The sequence below is a fragment of the Mytilus edulis genome, chromosome 12, assembly GCF_963676685.1.
Source record: "Mytilus edulis chromosome 12, xbMytEdul2.2, whole genome shotgun sequence".
In the NCBI taxonomy this organism is placed as follows: domain Eukaryota; kingdom Metazoa; phylum Mollusca; class Bivalvia; order Mytilida; family Mytilidae; genus Mytilus; species Mytilus edulis.
The window spans coordinates 68072018-68093166 of record NC_092355.1 but is presented as its reverse complement, the minus strand read 5'-3'; the positions used below and the strand labels follow the sequence as shown (position 1 = coordinate 68093166).

At 34.3% G+C, this 21149-nt stretch overlaps 1 long non-coding RNA gene across 1 annotated transcript; it reads right to left on the bottom strand.

Moving 5' to 3' along the window:
- Nucleotides 1–1113: 1113 nt before the first annotated feature.
- On the bottom strand, nucleotides 1114–19388 carry LOC139498992 (uncharacterized). The gene is made up of 3 exons (XR_011658067.1): nucleotides 17500–19388; nucleotides 3783–3806; nucleotides 1114–1703 (listed from the first exon to the last, which is right to left on the bottom strand). It is a non-coding gene; the product is annotated as an uncharacterized lncRNA (long non-coding RNA).
- Nucleotides 19389–21149: the final 1761 nt, after the last annotated feature.

The following is a 21149-nucleotide window of genomic DNA, read 5'->3' as shown; positions in this document are numbered from 1 at the left end:
TGTAGTTGTATATTTTATACTGCTTGTGTACAATCTGTTTTGTTCTGAGGTAACTTGTAGTTATGTGTTTTATACTGCTTATGTACAATCTGTTATGTTCTGAGGTAACTTGTAGTTATGTGTTTTATACTGCTTATGTACAATTTGTTTTGTTCCGAAGTAATTTGTAGTTGTGTGTTTTATACTGCTTATGTACAATCTGTTATGTTCTGAGGTAACTTGTAGTTTTATATTTTATACTGTTGGTGTACAATTTGTTATGTTCTGAGGTAACTTGTAGTTATGTGTTTTATACTGCTTATGTACAATCTGTTATGTACTGAGGTAACTTGTAGTTATGTGTTTTATACTGCTTATGTACAATCTGTTATGTTCTGAGGTAATTTGTAGTTATGTGTTTTATACTGCTTATGTACAATTTGTTTTGTTCCGAAGTAATTTGTAGTTGTGTGTTTTATACTGCTTATGTACAATCTGTTATGTTCTGAGGTAACTTGTAGTTGTATATTTTGTACTGCTTGTGTGCAATTTGTTATGTTCTGAGGTAACTTGTAGTTATGTGTTTTATACTGCTTATGTACAATCTGTTATGTTCTGACGTAACTTGTGGTTGTGTGTTTTATACTGCTGGTGTACAATCAATTATGTTCTGAAGTAACTTGTATTTGTATGTTTATACTGCTTATGTACAATGTGTTATGTTCTGAAGTAACTTGTGGTTGTGTGTTTTATACTGCTAATGTACAATCTGTCATGTTCTGAAGTTACTTGCAGTTGTATATTTTATACTGCTGATGTACAATCTGTTATGTTCTGAGGTAACTTGTAGTTATGTGTTTTATACTGCTTATGTACAATCTGTTATGTTCTGAAGTAACTTGTATTTGTATATTTTATACTGCTTGTGTACAATTTGTTATGTTCTGAGGTAACTTGTAGTTATGTGTTTTATACAGCTTATGTAAAATCTGTTATGTTCTGAGGTAACTTGTATTTGTGTTTATACTGCTTATGTACAATCTGTTATGTTCTGAGTAACTTGTGGTTGTGTGTTTTATACTGCTAATGTACAATCTGTTATGTTCTGAAGTAACTTGTAGTTGTGTATTTTATGCTGTTGGTGTACAATTTGTTATGTTCTGAAGTAATTTGTAGTTGTGTGTTTTATATTTCTTATGTACAATTTGTTCTGTTCTGAAGTAACTTGTAGTTGTGTGTTTTTTTACTGCTTATGTACAATCTGTTATGTTCTGAAGTGACTTGTAGTTGTGTGTTTTATACTGCTGGTGTACAATTTGTTTTGTTCTGAAGTAATTTGTAGAACTTTGTTTGTTTTATACTGCTTATGTACAATCTGTTATGTTCTGAAGCAACTTGTTTTTTTATTTTTTATACTTCTGTTATTATAGTTCTAAAGTAAATTGTTGTTGTGTGTTTATGTACAATATTCAACATTTTGAAGTTACTTGTAGTTTTCACTGTTTCACTGTGCTCTAATTTTAAGTAACATGTAGTTTTGTGTCTTTTTTTGTTCATGTACCATAAAAGGCTGTATCTTCAAATGATTTTTCTATGAATTATTAAAATAAGGTAGTTTTGAATGTGACTATTTTACTTACATCTTGATAATCAATGTCTGCACCATTCTGTAGGCTTAATTCTAAGGCTTCTATATCTCCTTTCCTAGCAGCTGTAGTAAGTTTCTGTAAGTATAACATAGAAATTACATTTAATCTTGATAATGTCTGCACCATTCTGTAGACATAATTTTAAGGCTTCTACATCTCCCTTCCAAGCAGCTGTAGTACGTTTCTGTAAGTAAACCGTAATAAAAATATATTGTAATGAATGTCCTTACTGTTAAATTAGGTAATAATTATGTTTTCTTCTGTTTAGCAATGACTACATAAATCAGTAGTATCCTTCCTTCAAATAACAGACAGAGAGGAATTCTTTTAATAGCATAAAATTGTTGGGATTTATGCATTTTATATTATCAAGAAAAACACCAAGAGTGCACACACTGAAATGTCTCGCCTTCTTTACTAATCATTGATATTATGTTGATAGTCCTAAATAAAAAGCTTTATCACAACTGTCACATAAACTTAACATTAACCAAGAAAACTAAACATTGACCAATGAACCATGAAAATGAGGTCACGGCATGTACAGCTAACAATTCTTCCAAACAACAGATATAGTTGACCTATTGGTTATAGTTTAAGAAAACCAGACCAAAACACAAAAACTTAACACTGAGCAATGAACTGTGAAAATGAGGTCAAGGTCTAATAAAACCTGTGCGATTGACATATACATCATAAAATATTTCCATACAACAAATATAGTTGACATACATGACATATTGCATAAAGTATTAAATAAAAAGACCAAAACTCAAAAACTGAACTTTGACCACTGAACCATGAAAATGAGGTCATGGTCAGATGACACCTGCCAGCTAGACATGTACACCTTACAATCATTCGAAACACCAAATATGGTAGACCTATTGCATACAGTATAAGAAAAACAGACCAAAACACAAAAACCTTACTGTAACCACTGAACCATGAAAATGAGTTCAAGGTCAGATGACATATACACTTGACGGTCCTTCGATACTGAATATACTAGATCTATTGCTTATAGTATCTGAGATATGGACCTGACCACCAAAACTTAACCTTGTTCACTGATTCATGAAATGAGGTCGAGGTCAAGTGAAAACTGTCTAACGGGCATGAAGACCTTGCAAGGTACACACATACCAAATGAACCATATGGAAATGAGGTCAAGGATATTGGACATGTGACTGACGGAAACTTCATAACATGAGGCATCTGTCACGAAGTATGAAGCATCCAGGTCTTCAACCTTCTAAAATATAAAGCTTTTAAGACGTTAGCCGCCATCGGATCACTACCCCTATGTCGAGCTTCCTGTGACTTAAGTCGCAGGTTCAAAAAAAATTTTTTTTTATAAAATCATGGACTAGATTTGGCATATCCTTGAATTTTCTTTCTTGTAGTATTTTCTGGAATTTGACCTTTGTCCTTTTAAAGATATGTTATACACTTAGTCCTTTAGTTGCCCCTACTTTCGTCCTTTTTAAGACATGTAGTTGTGTTTTTCATTCACTAAGTCCTTTAATTGCCTTTTGAAGACATGTATTTGTGGTTCATTCACTTAGTCCTTGAATTGCACCTATGTACTTTCTCATCCTTTTTCATATCAGCTAGTAGAAATCTCTCTATTGACTAACTTAAAGAGATACATATATAAATGTATGTAGACTGAATAAATGTAGATGTGGGATATAATAAAGCAATGAGAATGTAACCTAACAAGAAAAAAAGTGTGTTGTATCAGTCGGCTCTTTATACCATAAAATAGATTGGTCTTATTCAACTCACATGAACTTAACAATGGCAAGGGGAGATAACTTCTGTATTTTTTTTTTTTATGTAGAAAAATTGTCCCAATATTTTTTTCAAATAACTGTACAGACCTACTTAGAGTTACAAATAAACAAGGATTCTGAAGGTACTACATAAATAATACACTATCTCCCACCACCTACTTTTAGAATCTTTTATTCACCTTGCACCTTGCTTTGTCCCAGTTTTGATTTTTTTTGTTTTTGGAATAAGTAGTTTGGTAGTTCACTTAGAATTCTACTAGTTTTTATCTCAAGTTATCACATACTTGTATCTAATTGTACACTAATATAGAAACAAAACTACAAATGACAAGGAGACTATTAAGTAAATCTTACCTCATTCCAACTTTCCATTATAGCCTTAAAATAGAAAAGAAAAGTTATATTTAACCACTTGTTTCACACGATAAAACCAATGAACATGTTTTCTCTGCCAGAAAATATTTAATGACCCATAGTACTACAACGGATAAAAATGAACTAGTTTAATACAGTGTATAATGTCCCCTTCAAAACATGACACCCACCCTGTATTATGCAGCAAACTCTGATTTGTAAGGCACACATGGGCTAGCAGGTCGGTTTTGATGGGCTAGCAGTTCTTCAAACAGGGCTAGTAAAATCCTGCTGCCAATAAGTCCTGGGCTAGTTAGCTGTAACAACATTTTTTAACCCCTGGGTTATGGGTTTTGCTCATTGTTGAAGGCTTTTAGACGACCTGTAATTGTTTATATCTTTGTCCTATGGTCTAGGAATAATTGTATCATTGTTAATCATACCACATCTAATTATTATATGGTATGAGTTTTGCTCATTGTGGAAGGTTGTTGAACGACCTGTAATTGTTTATATCTTTGTCCTTTGGTCTAGGAATAATTGTATCATTGTTAATCATACCACATCTCCTAATTATTATATGGTATGGGTTTTGCTCATTGTTGAAGGCTGTTGAACGACCTGTAATTGTTTATTTCTTTGTCCTATGGTCTAGGATTAATTGCTTCATTGTTAATCAGTTAATCATACCACATCTCCTAATTATTATATGGTATGAGTTTTGCTCATTGTTGAAGGCTGTTGAACGACCTGTAATTGTTTATTTCTTTTTCCTATGGTCTAGGATTAATTGCTTCATTGTTAATCATACCACATCTCCTAATTATTATATGGTATGAGTTTTGCTCATTGTGGAAGGCTGTTGAACGACCTGTAATTGTTTATATCTTTGTCCTATGGTCTAGGATTAATTGCTTCATTGTTAATCATACCACAACTCCTTATTTTGAGATCGTTTCAAGATTTGGGTTTTATAAAAGGTCGGCATTTAAGAAACACATAAAAAATATCAAGTAATAGTTTCTTAAAACATTGTCAATAATAATCTAGACCAGTCACATTAAATTTAATCATTTTTTTTTAATTCTGTATGTGCCTGTCTACAGCCAGGACCTATAACGTAGTGGCTGTAGTTAGAAGCTGTGTATTTTACATACAGGGTGTGACTCTTTCCACAGACAGGACCTATATCATGTATATAACGTAGTGGCTGTAGTTAGAAACTGTGTACCATATTTGTTTTTCCTTCATTGTTGTAGTAGGCTGTTGATTTTTTCTTTTGAAATGTTTCACATTTTATCATACCACGGCTTTTTATAGATGATTATATGGTATGGGTTTTGCTCATTGTTGAAGGCTGTTGGACAAACTGTTATTGTTAAATCATTATTCTTTAGTCTAGGGATACGTGCATCATTGTTATTCATCACATGAACTTTCATGAACATTTTCTTTATACAATGAATTTGAATAATTTTAAACTATTGGGTAACAGAAAGAAGTTGCACAGCATAAACAACAAGAATGTGTCCTAAGTACACGGATGCCCATTCCGCATTATAATGTTCTATGTTCAGTGGACCGTGAACTGGAAGTAATCTCTAATTTAGAAAGATCATATCATAAGGAACATGTATATACTAAGTTTCAAGTTGATTGGACTTCAAGTTCATCAAAAACTTTAACCTGAAGCAGGACAGACAGACCAACGGACGGAAGATCAGACCAACAGACAGACCCACAGATCAAAAAACATAATGCCCATTAAAAAGGGGCATAAAAATTGCTAACATTCTACAAATCAACATTTTCAAGCTGTTCATCAAATATAAAATCATTCCCTTCCATAGAAGCCAAGAAAAAGAAATTTTAATTGTACAATGAATGTTGTATAATTTCAAATTATCAACCAATAGGATGTGGCTGTACGACAGATGTGAAAACAGGAAGTGGATGTATGACAGATATGAAAACAGGAAGCGGATGTATGACAGATGCGAAACCAGGAAGTGGATGTATTACAGATGTGAAAACAGGAAGTGGCTGTATGGCAGATGTGAAAACTGGAAGTGACTGTACGGCAGATGTGAAAAAAAGAAGTGGCTGTATGGCATATGTGAAAACAGGAAGTGACTGTATGGCAGATGTGAAAAAAAGGAAGTGGCTGTATGGCATATGTGAAAACTACTTGCTCTGACTCTGTATTGATTTACCTCATTTTGGAGAAGCAGCAAATATTAATTTTCAAGTCTTTGGTTTAACTGTCCAGGGTTCAAACCCACCACCTCCCACACTAAAAGTTAACACAATACCACAACACCATGAAGATCTTTGGTTTAACTGTCCAGGGTTTAAACCCACCACCTCCCACACTAAAAGTTAACACAATACTACAACACCGTGAAGATCTTTGGTTTAACTTTCCAGGGTTCAAATCCACCACCTCCCACAATAAAGGTGAACACAATACCACAACACCATGAAGATCTTTGGTTTAACTGTCCAGGGTTTAATCCCACCACCTCCCACACTAAAAGTTAACACAATACTACAACACCATGAAGATCTTGGTTTAACTGTCCAGGGTTAAATCCCACCACCTCCCACACTTAAGGTGAACACAATACCACAACACCATGAAGATCTTTGGTTTAACTGTCCAGGGTTTAATCCCACCACCTCCCACACTAAAAGTTAACACAATACTACAACACCGTGAAGATCTTTGGTTTAACTGTCCAGGGTTCAAACCGACCACCTCCCACACTAAAGGTGAACACAATACCACAACAACATGAAGAGCTTTGGTTTAACTGTCCAGGGTTTAAACCCATCACCTCCCACACTAAAAGTTAACACAATGCTACAACACCGTGAAGATCTTTGGTTTAACTGTCAAGGGTTCAAACCCACCACCTCCCACACTAAAGGTGAACACAATACCACAACACCATGAAGATCTTTGGTTTAACTGTCCCGGGTTTAAACCCACCACCTCCCACACTAAAAGTTAACACAATACCACAACACCATGAAGATCTTTGGTTTTACTATCAAGGGTTTAAACCGACCACCTCCCACACTAAAGGTGAACACAATACCACAACACCATGAATATCTTTGGTTTAAGTGTCCCAGGTTTAAACCCACCACCTCCCACACTAAAAGTAAACACAATACCACAACACCATGAAGATCTTTGGTTTAACTGTCCAGGGTTCAAACCCACCACCTCCCACACTAAAAGTCAACACAATACTACAACACCGTGAAGATCTTTGGTTGAACTGTCCAGGGTTCAAACCCACCACCTCCCACACTAAAGGTTAACACAATACCACAACACCGTGAAGATCTTTGGTTGAACTGTCCAGGGTTCAAACCCACCACCTCCCACACTAAAGGTTAACACAATACTACAACACCATGAAGATCTTTGGTTGAACTGTCCAGGGTTCAAACCCATCACCTCCCACACTAAAGGTTAACACAATACTACAACACCATGAAGATCTTTGGTTGAACTGTCCAGGGTTTAATCCCACCACCTCCCACACTAAAGGTGAACACAATACCACAACACCATGAAGATCTTTGGTTTAACTGTCCAGAGTTTAAACCCACCACCTCCCACACTAAAAGTTAACACAATACAACAACACCGTGAAGATCATCGAGGCAGTCTTTATGGATTAATTTGTTATGTTCTCTTAAAAAAACATATATTATACAATAAATACTAATAAATAAATACTGATGAATGTACTTCTGAGGTCAGCCTAATTTATAAGTAACGTTGTGTTGTCATCTAAAGCATCTGTGAAAAATAACTATAAATCATATTTACTTGTTTAAGCCCGATATATATGTAACATTGAAGTATGACTAAAAAATACTTCATTTGTACTTGTTATGAATGTTTCTTATAAACATATCAATGTGTGTGTGTTATCTCCCTGTTTCAATAAAATAAACTTACAGTTATAAGTTATATGCTTCGCTATTGACCCTCTACGGATCCATAGAGGGTTAGTAAAATCCATAGGAGCTGAGGCCGAAGGGGGTAAGTAGTGAACCATATATATGATATAACGAATTTATCGCACATGGGACTTCTCCTGCTGCGTTTTGCATAATCAAAGTGCTGGATAGCACCTCTGGAAAGTTTGCAACTGTAGCTGTGTATTATTCCAAAAAGGTTATAGACGTGTATTATTTCAAAAATGTATTTCATCACAGCTTGGATGTTTTAAACTAAACCATTGTCTCGTCAGTAATTATCAAAAATAACTTTTTTCATGTTTGTCATAAAAGGTTTTGATATTTTCTATTGCAACCTAAAAACTGTAGATCTAAAATATTGAAATATACAGAAAGCTCTGTTAATTTCTTTTTTAAGTACCCATGCCATGTCAACATCAAGGGCCTGTGAATTAGTATTTTTCTATTGGTTTAGATCCTTCATATTTGTTTTTAGTAAATTAACACGTAAGCTTTTTTGTTTGAATTGCTCCACATATTTCCTATCGGGGCCTTTTATAGCTTTCTACATGTATATGGTACAAATACTTCTCATTATTGACATCCATATGGTGGCCTATAGTTATCAATACATTTTCCTCCTTTAAACTCTTTTGGATAGCATTGGTTCTTTGCAAAAAATACCGCATCCTTTTTTATAAATAAGACAGTAACAGTAATTTAAATCAATACAACTGTAATGAAAGCAAATTTATATTAAAGGCTTTTATCAAAAATAGGGAACGTGTCCATGGAACACAAATGATGCCCCCGCTAGCATTAATGTTATAATGTTATAAAGGGTTACAACTCAAGAACTGTAAATGTGACGCTACCAAAATGTGTACTTGATCTGAGTTATGGGGTAATAAGCATTGTGTATACATTCTAATTACACAGTATTGCGCAATAGATTTGTAAGATATTGACATTTGATTTGTGTCAGAAACCTACACTCCCGCCAAGATGATTCCCGCAAAGTCCATCTAAAGACGCGGACTATCGCGACGGGGAAATTCAATTTTTACCAAGTCAATTTTTTATCGTGGACCTTCGTGGAAATCAATAGAATATATATTGTAATAACGCAGAATTTGATGTTATCGATAATGTTTAATTTTTGGTACAATGAATGTGCTTGAGAATTAATTATGGCGGTAAAAGCTGGTAGCGAAAATTTGTCTGTTTATTGGTTGTGTATTGTTATTTAAAATCACATTGACCCGTAATTACTCCTCTTGTCCTGTTGTTAGTTCTATTCAAGCTCAGGTAAAGTTTGATTGACATTGGGCGGTCTTTCGTTTGTACTTTTGTCTGAAAGGTAATGGATACCAGGAAAATACTAAAAAAAAGCCAATGAACAGGTGATCAGGTAATAATCGATTGTGGAAGGAGGAGCTACATTAATTTGTGTGGTGAGGCATACCTGCAGGAAAATACACAAAAGTCATACGAGAAGTTTAAACCAATGAACGGGTGTTCAGGTAATAATCGAATGTAGAAGGAGGAGCTACATTGTGTTCACTGATTTTGAACTCATTATCTTTAGAAATTTGTAAATTGAAAATTGTTTGAGATTCGTACAATCATTAATGTTACAAGTTATTAATTATCAATAAAAAAATAGTTTAAAATCCTGCGACTAATTATTTTTTTTCTTTTATGAGGGGGGTTAAGAGGGGTCCTGGTCCCGTAATCCCGGGCTTAAAAAGTCGAAATCCCGTGGTTCCGAATTTAAATAAATTTAAATCCTGACATCCCGAAATTCGAACTAAGATTTTTCCGATCCCGAAAGGGTCAATCTTGAAATCCCGAGCTTATAAACACCCGATCCCGTTGTCCCGATAAAGATCCTAATCCTTCTTTTATTGTTACCGTAGAGGAAAAAAATCGTAATTTTTAAAATGTGATATTCATTTTATCATTGAAATGATACTTGTCTTACAAATTGGGCTTATTGAATTATTGAATGGTTTGTGTTTAGGTTTTTACTGGGAACAGTATATCATAATATTTAGTCTTTATGTCAATTGACAAATGATTCAGTTCATATTTTTGAAAAACACTACTACGTAATAGTACGGAAGAGGCTGACATCTGGTGATTTTTAAGTGAATTGTTTTATCGTGGAGAAACATCTTTTTGTTTTGTTGTAACTGATTATTGTATGGTGCATATATGTTTAAAAAATCGAAAAGGACATCAGTCAACTTGAAAAATATCAAGCCATAAAACCCTGTTGCAAAATATACCAGCAAATGACATTACACTGCCCCCGGAAATAAACGAACTGGTCAACGGATTTCAACCAGGTAAATGTACATGTACAGGTATTCAGTTTATCAATACCCGAATATGTCATCGTAAACAATTTCCAAAATAAATTCTCACGGTTGTAAGAATATAATAAATACCCGTAAATGTAGCAATTGGCAACACATATAAAATACAGATTTATTTTAGGCAGAATTTACTTACCATTTTTTTTAATTGAAAACGTTTAAATTCTTGTACACATCTTTGTCGGAATTTATTTAATTTTGATTTTTTTTTTATTAATTTGATCTTCACGCTTCTTATACATCTAACTTTTTTACAAAGATAATCATTCCCTTATTTATTAAATGACAAAACTGAAAGAAAATTTCCTTTTGCAAATAACTTTATCGGAAGAGAAGTCTATGAAACCTTTTGAAAATAGCAGGTGTCAATAGATGGTCAGTTGTAAATTCTTACCAAACAACATATATGTACTCTCATTTTCACGCCAATTTAAACATCTAGCCTTTAATTCCGATTACCCTGCATATATATTGTATCAATAGTGGGTTTTTTTCATTCGCAGAATATGTATTTTGATATTTGTCTCTGAAGGTTAAACGAGCAACCATAATTCAATCAATCGATTAAAATCAACATCTTTTAAATACATATTTTAGTCAATAAAGACCTTGAATAGGAAATCCAGTTTGACAGAAAACTAATGAAGTAATAAATTTATTTTGGAATATTATTGTTGTGAAGATGAAAGAGAAAATTTGTTTTGATATAGAACAGTCGTAGACGACCAACAGGTACCTGCCATACCAGACTTGTACAACATTCCAAATGAGGAGCTGACAAGAATCAAGGTTTCGGCAAAGAGCTCTGGTAATTTTGCGGCTGCCTTAACAAAAAGGTTTTTTTCCAGAATTGTACGGCATGGACAACCTGCGCTACTTCTACAACTGGAATGGTGGTGGGAAGCATGGCAAGCGTGAACTGGACCCAGCCAGGCGAGAAATAATTCGTCAATTCACAATTCGGATGTACCCTGAGGTCCGTCAGGAAGACATCTTCCGGACGAATGTCATCAATGCTGTCAATGAGATGCTGCGTCGGCAGCCTAAGAAGTAAAGACCTGCACTTGCTGCTGTCCAGATTGAGAACAATCCACCAGAAGCTGACCCCCATTATCAAGAGCTAGACTTCAACGCCCTTTGAGGTGTATACAGTTTACACAAAGATTACAACGGTCCTTTTAAGGACCACACAAATCTTTCAAAAAGATATTTCACATTGTTGCATTAAATTAAATACAATAAACTTAGCTCTTCTCCCAGTCCATCTCCTGTCATTTTCTCTATGCTAAAGTACTGCAAATTATGTCTTTTTGTTTGCCCAGCACTACATTTTCAATATACCCCAGTAAGTTTGATAAAGCTTAGGTTTTGGCAAATCATACGACAAACATGTTTTCCACCATTTTTTTCTTATTATTTACATAATGTTCCAACCGTTATCTTCAAAAATGACATGCACTAATTAATGCAGAAAATAGGCATCCGAGTTTACAGTCTGTCCTTTGCATCATATAAGTACATGTATAAACCCCGGGTCTTAACCATGTCTTGTAGTGCTCAATGTTGAATGTATAGTAAATGCCATTAAAACTCTGTTTGATAACTGTCCTGTTGTCTAACAGTCCCAGGGATTTAAAGACGAGTATATTGACCGGGGAATTAATTAAATAAACGCGCTAACCAGCAACATCGCTTAAAGAAATTGCACGACAATATACGAGATATTTGTCACTGGGCATTTTACAAACAACTTCCAACCAGTCCAAAATGAGTAAAAAAGATTGTGTTTAATAATTTGGTCAAATTTTTATAATTATAGAATTAAAATGCTGAAAATTTTGTAACAAATAAAACCAGCATTTGTTTTTATTGCAAAAATATTGAAAGTGTATAAATGGATTAAATTTTGTACTTTATTCAAACGAAATCAAAGACAATAATCAGACAATCCAAGTGACGTATTATCCTCCTGAAATAAATGTTTGCATAAAAGACTCAATTAAGAACACGTGAAGCTTGGTTTAAACTATCATTCAACAATTTAATAAAAACACCTATCAATTTCTGTTAACTAACTTCTGTTTACCTGTTGAAATATAAACCGGACACGTACTTGTTTATAACAGCAGGTGTCTGTTGGCCGACGCAGGTCATGCGTTTATTAACCTTTATTGGGGTAATGATTGACAAGCATTGTAATCTTTGTAACTTCCAAATTGGGGTACAAAAAAGGTAGCATGTTTTAAATTTATTAAACAATTTACCACTTTTTATTGGAGGATTAAATTAAAATTATTTTTTTAATCAGAATAAAAAGAAATGAGTTATCACATCATACATATTTTTATGAATGCGTAAGCCTTTAAAAAAACAAATGTATTTTTTATTGTAAATGTACACCCAGTTAGACCTTGTTGCTTACCTATTGAACTCACAATAAGATCCAAATTAAGGTACGACAAAGGTAGCGTGTTTTAAATTTGATAAACAAATTAAAACTTTTTTTTCGGGAGGATGAAATTAAAATATTTTATCTTAATTCAGAATAAAAAGTATTTAGTAATCACATATCATACATTTGCTTAATGAATAAAAAAACCCTTTAAAACATTTTTTTGTTATTATTCTGCACGTAGACCCAATTACACCTCGTTGTCTTATCTCATTGCAAACACATTAAGACAGCTTACATTGTATCAGCTACAAAATGTAGCATCACTAAAGGAATTGTTTTATCCTGTAAATCAACCGTCATCGTGGACTTCGCGGACCAGATTTGGATATTATTTAGGTAAAAGGTCGCGATCTTTTAAATGCGTCCATCACGGAAATCCGCGATCTTTAATTAATTTCCATCGTGGAATCGCGGGCTTTGGTGAATCCGCGATAGCTGGACTGTATATATCAAGTCAAAAATTTGATAGCAATCCAAATTCAGAGCTATATCAAGCTCGAATGTTGTGTCCATACTTGCCCCAACTGTTCAGGGTCTGGACCTCTACGGTCGTATAAAGATGTGTCAAGCGGAGCATCTGGTTCCATTTGTAACAAGGCACAACCCTAGAGCAGTTAAAATTACTCCACCAAAATTCAAACTTGATCTTTGTTTTATTGTTCAAAGTATTACAATGTATAAGTTTCATAACATTTGGTTGAGCGAAATAAAGTTAGATAACTGAAACGAAAATATTCAGCAATTTTTTACATATGTAAAGGGGCATAACTCTAAAATGGTATAACTATCGCCACCAAAATTCAAACTTGATCAGAGTTTTTGGTAATGAGCATTGTGTATAAGATTCATAGCATTTGGTTAAGACAAACTAAAGTTAGAGAACAGAAACTAAAATTTCCAGCATATTTCCTATTTGTAAAGAAGCATAAAACGCTAGAATGGTAAAAGTGACGCAACTAAAATTCAAACTTGACTTGTGAATTGAGGTTATAATCATTGCGTATAAGTTTCATACAATTTGGTTCTGGCAAACTAAAGTACGAAAACAGAAACGAATTTTGGGATGTACGGAGGTACATGTACATACAAGTAAGGGAAGGAGGTACATACTTACAGCAGAACAAGGATAAAACTCAATAAGGTGGGAGCACAACAATAGCAGTATGACCACAGGAATAACTAAATGCTCCGCAGGGCGCAGCTTTATACGACCACAGAGGTTGAACCCTGAATGGTTGGGGCAAGTATGGACACAACATTCAAGCTGGATTCAGCTCTAAATTTGGATTGTGATGAAATAGTTGACACAGCATAGGTTTCTGACACAGAATCAATGTGGTCTAATGAACTTAAAATATTTTTTTGCCTTTGAGCAATTCACTATGCTGTTGAATATTAATCCTCTCAAAAAAATGTTTGAAGAAATTTTCTTTTTCTTTATGAAATCTGAAATGAGAAAAATTTACCCCCACCCCATTTTTTTTTCACATCCCCCTTTCCCTTTTTCTAAAACTGATCTCAATTCAAATTTCTAATGGAGTTTGCAACAACAACTACTCATTTAAATACATCATAAAATATTAAAATGTAAAATAAAGTGCTTAGATATAGGAAGATGTGGTGTGAGTGCCAATGAGACAACTCTCCATACAAATAACAATTTAAAAAGTAAACCATTATAGGTTAAAGTACGGTCACTGAATGGTAAAGATTGTTTTAATTTATCAGTTGGAAGTAAAAGTGAATATACATTGTATATATATATATATTGTATAAAACAATAATATAAGTTGATTCAACTACTATTCTGGACAAAGAAAGATAACTCCAATTGAAAATTTCTTGCTATTGCACAATATTGTGCAATTAGATATTTCTTGCTATTGCGCAATACTGTGCAATTGAAAATATTTGCTGCTACACAATACTGTGCAATTGAAGATTTCTTGCTATTGCGCAATACTGTGCAATTGAAAATTTCTTGTTATTGCACAATACTGTGCAATTGAAGATTTCTTGCTATTGCTGAATACTGTGCAATTGAAAATTTCTTGCTATTGCACAATACTTAATATAATAATTTTGGATCCTGATTTGAACCAACTTAAAAACTGGGCCCATAATCAAAAATCTAAGTACATGTTTAGATTTAGCATATCAAAAAAGCCCAAGAATTCAATTTTTGTTAAAATCAAACTTAGTTTAATTTTGGACCCTTTTGACTTTAATGTAGACCAATTTGAAAACGGGACCAAAATTAAGAATCTACATACACAGTAAGATTTGGCATATCAAAGAACCCAAATTATTCAATTTTTGATGAAATCAAACAAAGTTTAATTTTGGACCTCGATTTGGACCAACTTGAAAACTGGGCCAATAATCAAAAATCTATGTACATTTTTAGATTCAGCATATCAAAGAACCCCAAGTTCAATTTTGGGCCCCTCATTGCTAAACTGTTGGGACCAAAACTCCCAAAATCAAATCCAACCTTCCTTTTATGGTCACAAACCTTGTGTTTAAAATTTCATAGATTTCTATTTACTTATACTAAAGTTATGGTGCGAAAACCAAGAATAATGCTTATTTGGGCCCCTTATTCCTAAACTGTTGGGAGCTCAACTCCCAAAATCAATCCCAATCTTCCTTTTGTGGTCATAAACCTTGTTTTATTTTCATTGATTTCTATTCACTTATACTAAAGTTATTGTGCGAAACCCAAGAATAATGCTTATTTGGGCCCTTTTTTGGCCCCTAATTCCTTAACTGTTGGCACCAAAACACCTAAAATCAATCCCAACCTTCCTTTTGTGGTCATAAACCTTGTGTCAAAATTTCATAGATTTCTATTGGACCAAAACTCCCAAAATCAATCCCAACCTTCCTTTTATGGTCATAAACCTTGTGTAAAAATTTCATAGATTTCTATTCACTTTTACTAAAGTTAGAGTACGAAAACTAAAAGTATTCAGACGACAACGCTAATGTGATAGCAATATACGACGAAAAATTAAAATTTTTGCGGTCGTATAAAAAATTTATAATCACTAGATTCATAGAGGTGCTTATAACCTGTAACACATTTTAGTTGCTGTTGTGAAATTAAGCATTGTCTTATGAGTAAATAACATTTGAGAATTTTTGTTTTAAGCCATTCATTTGATATATTAAGGTAATCATTGCCTCTGTGTTTGGATGACAATGCAATTGAAATCTATGTATATAGGGCATGGTATGCCTTCAAACTTTTCAAGATGCACAGGTTTGTCTGTCATCTATCTAAATTTTGAGGTGAAATTGATGCAGCCATTTTAGCCAAAGGGTACACATCATGAACCTTAATCACTTCTACAGAACTTGTCTTGATACCCTGAGCTATAATATTCGAAGAAGTAGATGCTGACTCGGTTGCTTTTAATACGGATGCTATATGATACAAATTTACAATAATACACCAGAAGTGGTATAATGTAAAATATTGGAAGAAGACTGAAGAAACGTTATCACTTTTCAATTATCCGACAGCTTGGTCAAAATGTCAACTTGTTCTCGCATTTAAATCAGTCATTCCCGATTCTTTCCATACACTCGGGATTTTACCACGTTTACGTACGTACATATAGTAAACAGGTAAAACTAGAGCGGGAAAATGTTCATTCATGAAATATTCATGAATGTCAGAATGAATGAAAACGTAATCTCGCGTAGATTTCTTATGATTTTCTCTTCAGCGCATGGCAGATCCCCGAAGTAGTGTTTGTGATACTCATTTTTAAAAATGAAGTTAAATTCATCTGAATCGTTGGTGAACATTCATTTCTTTTTTATTCAAGCTGTAATCTTTTCATTCAAAACAGTAGTTACTCAAAATTTTAAAAGAATCTTCCAAGAATCAGAACTCAAACACTAGTGCTACACCATCTCGGAGCAGAATATATTGCGATAATCTGTCAACAGGTAGTTTGAGGCCGACGCCTAAGGAAAGTAGCAATAGCAAGCTATAGCAAACTTTCCAAAAATAAACAATGAAATACAACAACATCAATAGATGACGTCACTATTAACAATAGACAGAGGTCAAGAACCCATATGAAATTCACTAACCAAATCCATAGGGGGTCACCATGTGACGGCGTTAAACCAAACCAAACCAAAAAAGAAAAGGTATAATGTGCAATTAAATCCTTAATTTAATGGCCCGCTTCATAAAAATGAAAACCTTATCATATGAGGTTATTTTTGAATCGTTGACTATATATTAACCTGTAAACATCTCCATTCTTGCTTTGTTGGGTTCCTCATTGACATATATCTCACTTTATTTTTCTATAGCACAAGTTCAATGCTTATATTTGAAGACAAATAACATTGTAATGATGTTATCACATTCTTTGTGTCTTGTTTACTATAAAAACATTGGTGGTATTTTGAATGTAAAAACTATATGTTGATTATCTCCCCTCATAGAGTTTGAACATTTTACATTATCTCCCCATATAGAGTTTAAACATTTTACAGTTACCTGATCTCCCCTTATAGAGTTTGAACATTTAACATTATCTCCCCTTATAGAGTTTGAACATTTAACATTATCTCCCCTTATAGAGTTTGAACATTTTACATTATCTCCCCTTACCATGCTTATAGAGTTTGAATATTTTACATTATCTCCCCCTATAGAGTTTGAACATTTTACATTATCTCCCCTTATAGAGTTTGAACATTTTACATTATCTCCCCTTACCATGCTTATAGAGTTTGAACATTTTACATTATCTCCCCCTATAGAGTTTGAACATTTTACATTATCTCCCCTTATAGAGTTTGAACATTTTACATTTGAAACAAATTTCAATAGTAATTGATCCTATATAGTATACATATAATGTACACTTACCTATAATAGTAACTTGACTGTACAAGGATCACATTGACTATAATAACAACTTGACTGTACAAGGATCACATTGACTATAATAACAACTTGACTGTACAAGGATCACATTGACTGGACACGGATCTAATAAATACAAATAATAGATGTTCAAAATAAAAATATGGCTAAAAAAGAAAAAGACAAACAACGGTACACAAAACACAAAATTAACTAGGGGCTCTCAAGAGCCTGTATCACTCACCTAATTCTACTTGGGTTTTTGAAATCATATAAAAAAATATAAAATTTGGCTAAAAGTAACAACACTTGGCAGGCACCTCATAAGGAAAGGAACATTCATGCTATGTTTGATTTCATTCAATTCAGTGGTTCTTTAGAAGAAGACTTGTATGCATTTCCCATAGGGTCCTATGTTAAACTAAGTCCCCTCACTGGCAGCCATCTTGGATGTTGCAATTGCGACAAAGTAACAACACTTGGTCAGCACCTCATAAGGAACATTCATGCTATGTTTTGTTTTATACCATTTAGTGGTTCTCTAAAAGAAGTCATTTGTATGCATTTCCCATAGGGTCCTATGTCAAACTAAGTCCCCCGCTGGCGGCCATCTTAGATAATGGATCGGCTACAAAGTAACAACACTTGGTCAGCACCTCATAAGGAAAATTCATGTCATGTTTGGTTTCATTCCATTTAGTGGTTCTCTAAAAGAAGTGATTTGTATGCATTTCCCATAGGGTCCTATGTTAAACTAAGTCCCCCGCTGGCGGCCATCTTGGATGATGGATCGGCTACAAAGTAACAACATTTGGTCAGCACATCATAAGGAACATTCATGACATGTTTGGTTTCAATCCATTCAGTGGTTCTCTGAAAGAAGTCATTTGTATGCATTTCCCATAGGGTCCTATGTTAAACTAAGTCCCCCGCATGCGACCATCTTAGATAATGGATCGGCTACAAAGTAACAACACTTGGTCAGCACCTCATATGGAACATTCATGTCATGTTTGGTTTCATTCCATTCAGTGGTTCTCTAAAAGAAGTCATTTCCCATAGGGTCCTATGTTAAACTAAGTCCCCCGCTGGAGGCCATCTTGGATGATGGATCGGCTAAAAAGTAACAACATTTGGTCACCACCTCATAAAGAACATTCATGACATGTTTGGTTTCATTCCATTCAGTGGTTCTCTTAAAGAAGTCATTTGTATGCATTTCCCATAGGGTCCTATGTTAAACTAAGTCCCCCGCTGGCAGCCATCTTAGATAATGGATCGGCTACAAAGTAACAACACTTGTTCAGCACCTCATAAGGAACATTCATGCCATGTTTGGTTTCATTCCATTCCGTGGTTCTCTTAAAGAAGTCATTTGTATGCATTTCCCATAGGGTCCTATGTTAAACTAAGTCCCCTGCTGGCGGCCATCTTGGATGATGGATCGGCTACAAAGTAACAACACTTAGTCAGCCCCTCATATGGAACATGCATGCCATGTTTGGTTTCATTCCATTCAGTGGTTCTCTAAAAGAAGTTCAAAATGTAAAAAGTTAACGTCGACGGATGACGGACGACAAGTGATGAGAAAAGCTCACTTGACCCTTCGGACCAGGTGAGCTAAAAATTAAAGACTGAGTGACAGGAAACCCATAAAAAAATAGGGGTTATCTCAGGTGCTCCACATGTGGCACTTGTGTTGCTCATTAATGTAAGTACAAACTCAGTGATAGTTCTAATTTAAAGATAGTTTCCAATGGTTGAATACAATGTTGACCTCCTTAGTTGAATGGTTGCTGTCTCATTGACATTAACATCCAATCTGTCATTCCTACACCACAAGTGACTTCTTAAAAATTCTTACTCTTTAAGCAACTCACATTGTAATGAATTGATTGTAATGTTTTGTTTAGTTTTCACTAACAAATGCACTTCATTTAATTTTTGTATAAATTATGTCAGGTTATTTTTTATTTCCAATTTATTTAACAAAAGTAGATGAGTGCAAAATGTTAATCCTGTTTAAGGTGGTCCCTGATACTACAGGGAGATAACTCAGCAGAATGTTTTAATGACGTTGTGTTTATAAGGGAGTATCAAGCTTCTCAACACCTGGGCGACTGAAAGCGATATTGTGAACACCTGGGCGACTGAAAGCCATATTGTGAACACCTGGGCGACTGAAAGCCATATTGTGAACACCTGGGCGACTGAAAGCCATATTGTGAACACCTGGGTGTCTGAAAGCCATATTGTGAACACCTGGGCGACTGAAAGCGATATTGTGAACACCTGGGCGACTGAAAGTAATATTGTGAACACCTGGGCGACTGAAAGCCACATTGTGAACACCTGGGCGACTGAAAGTGATATTGTGAACACCTGAGCGACTGAAAGCCATATTGTGAACACCTGGGCGACTGAAAGTCATATTGTGAACACCTGGGCGACTGAAAGCGATATTGTGAACACCTGGGCGACTGAAAGCGATATTGTGAACACCTGGGCGACTGAAAGCCATATTGTGAAAGGGCGACTGGATATCACTTTTGACGGTTTGCCAAAGCTACGTGATGGACAAGAAAGCATTTTCTTAGCCCCAGTCACCTGCTAGCGTGAGACCTGCTATAGATGAAGCAGACAAATTTTGGTTTCAACTCATTGATTCAGAAGAGATTTTAACAATGTTTAAAGAAAAGTTTACAGAAAACAGATGGACAGACACAAAGTCATGTCAAAAGCTTACCTGAACATGTAAAAAGAGAAATAATATTTCAGTTTCAATAAGGAGAGTTTTTAAATTTGTTGGTTTACAAATCTGCAGACCATAATTTTATGATTTTCAGAAAATAATAACTAATGAGCCTCTGTCGCTCACCTAGGTCTATGTGTGTCTTCAACAATGGACACTCTCCATGTTGTTGACTAGAATAGAAATCTTTGTTGATCTAGTCTTGCTGATCGTTTTTGGTTATTTAAGATTCTATTTATCTAATATAGTTTTTAAGATAGTAATAGGCCAACGTTAAAAAATACTAAAAATCCTCATTAAAAAAAAAACTTCAATAAGGATTGTCAGATCCAGTGTTCTCCCCAATGGCCTTTTAGCATCATGGCAATGTGATGCTATATTTCTTGAAAGTGAGGCTATCTGAATTGTTTTTTTTTTTTTTATATATATAGGTTCTGTTATGAATGTTATCCAATAATTTTTAGAAACAAGATGGTATTTCAAATGTCCCTGTTTACCAGGATGCTAAATGAAATATCTGGGGGTAATACTGAGATCTCGTCAATTGCTGATCATATTTGCTGATTGAAATTTCTTTACATCTAATATAGTTTTTTTCAGATTTTAGGCAAAAACGCAAAACATTGGTGAAAAATCATCATTAAAGGGCAATAACTTCAATAAGGGATCGTCCGACAATTTCAACCATGATGACTAATTTGTAGATCTTGTCTTGCTGGCATGAGAACACAGTTATTTCGTAGTGCATTTCTTTAAACCAATAAATTAAAATTAAAATTAAATGCTTCACTGAGTGCAGCCTGATACAGTGGGGGCAAATTTGGATACAATATAATATTATTCAAACTTGATACTGTCTGAATTTGGATTGTGATCACATTTTTTACATAATATAGGCTTT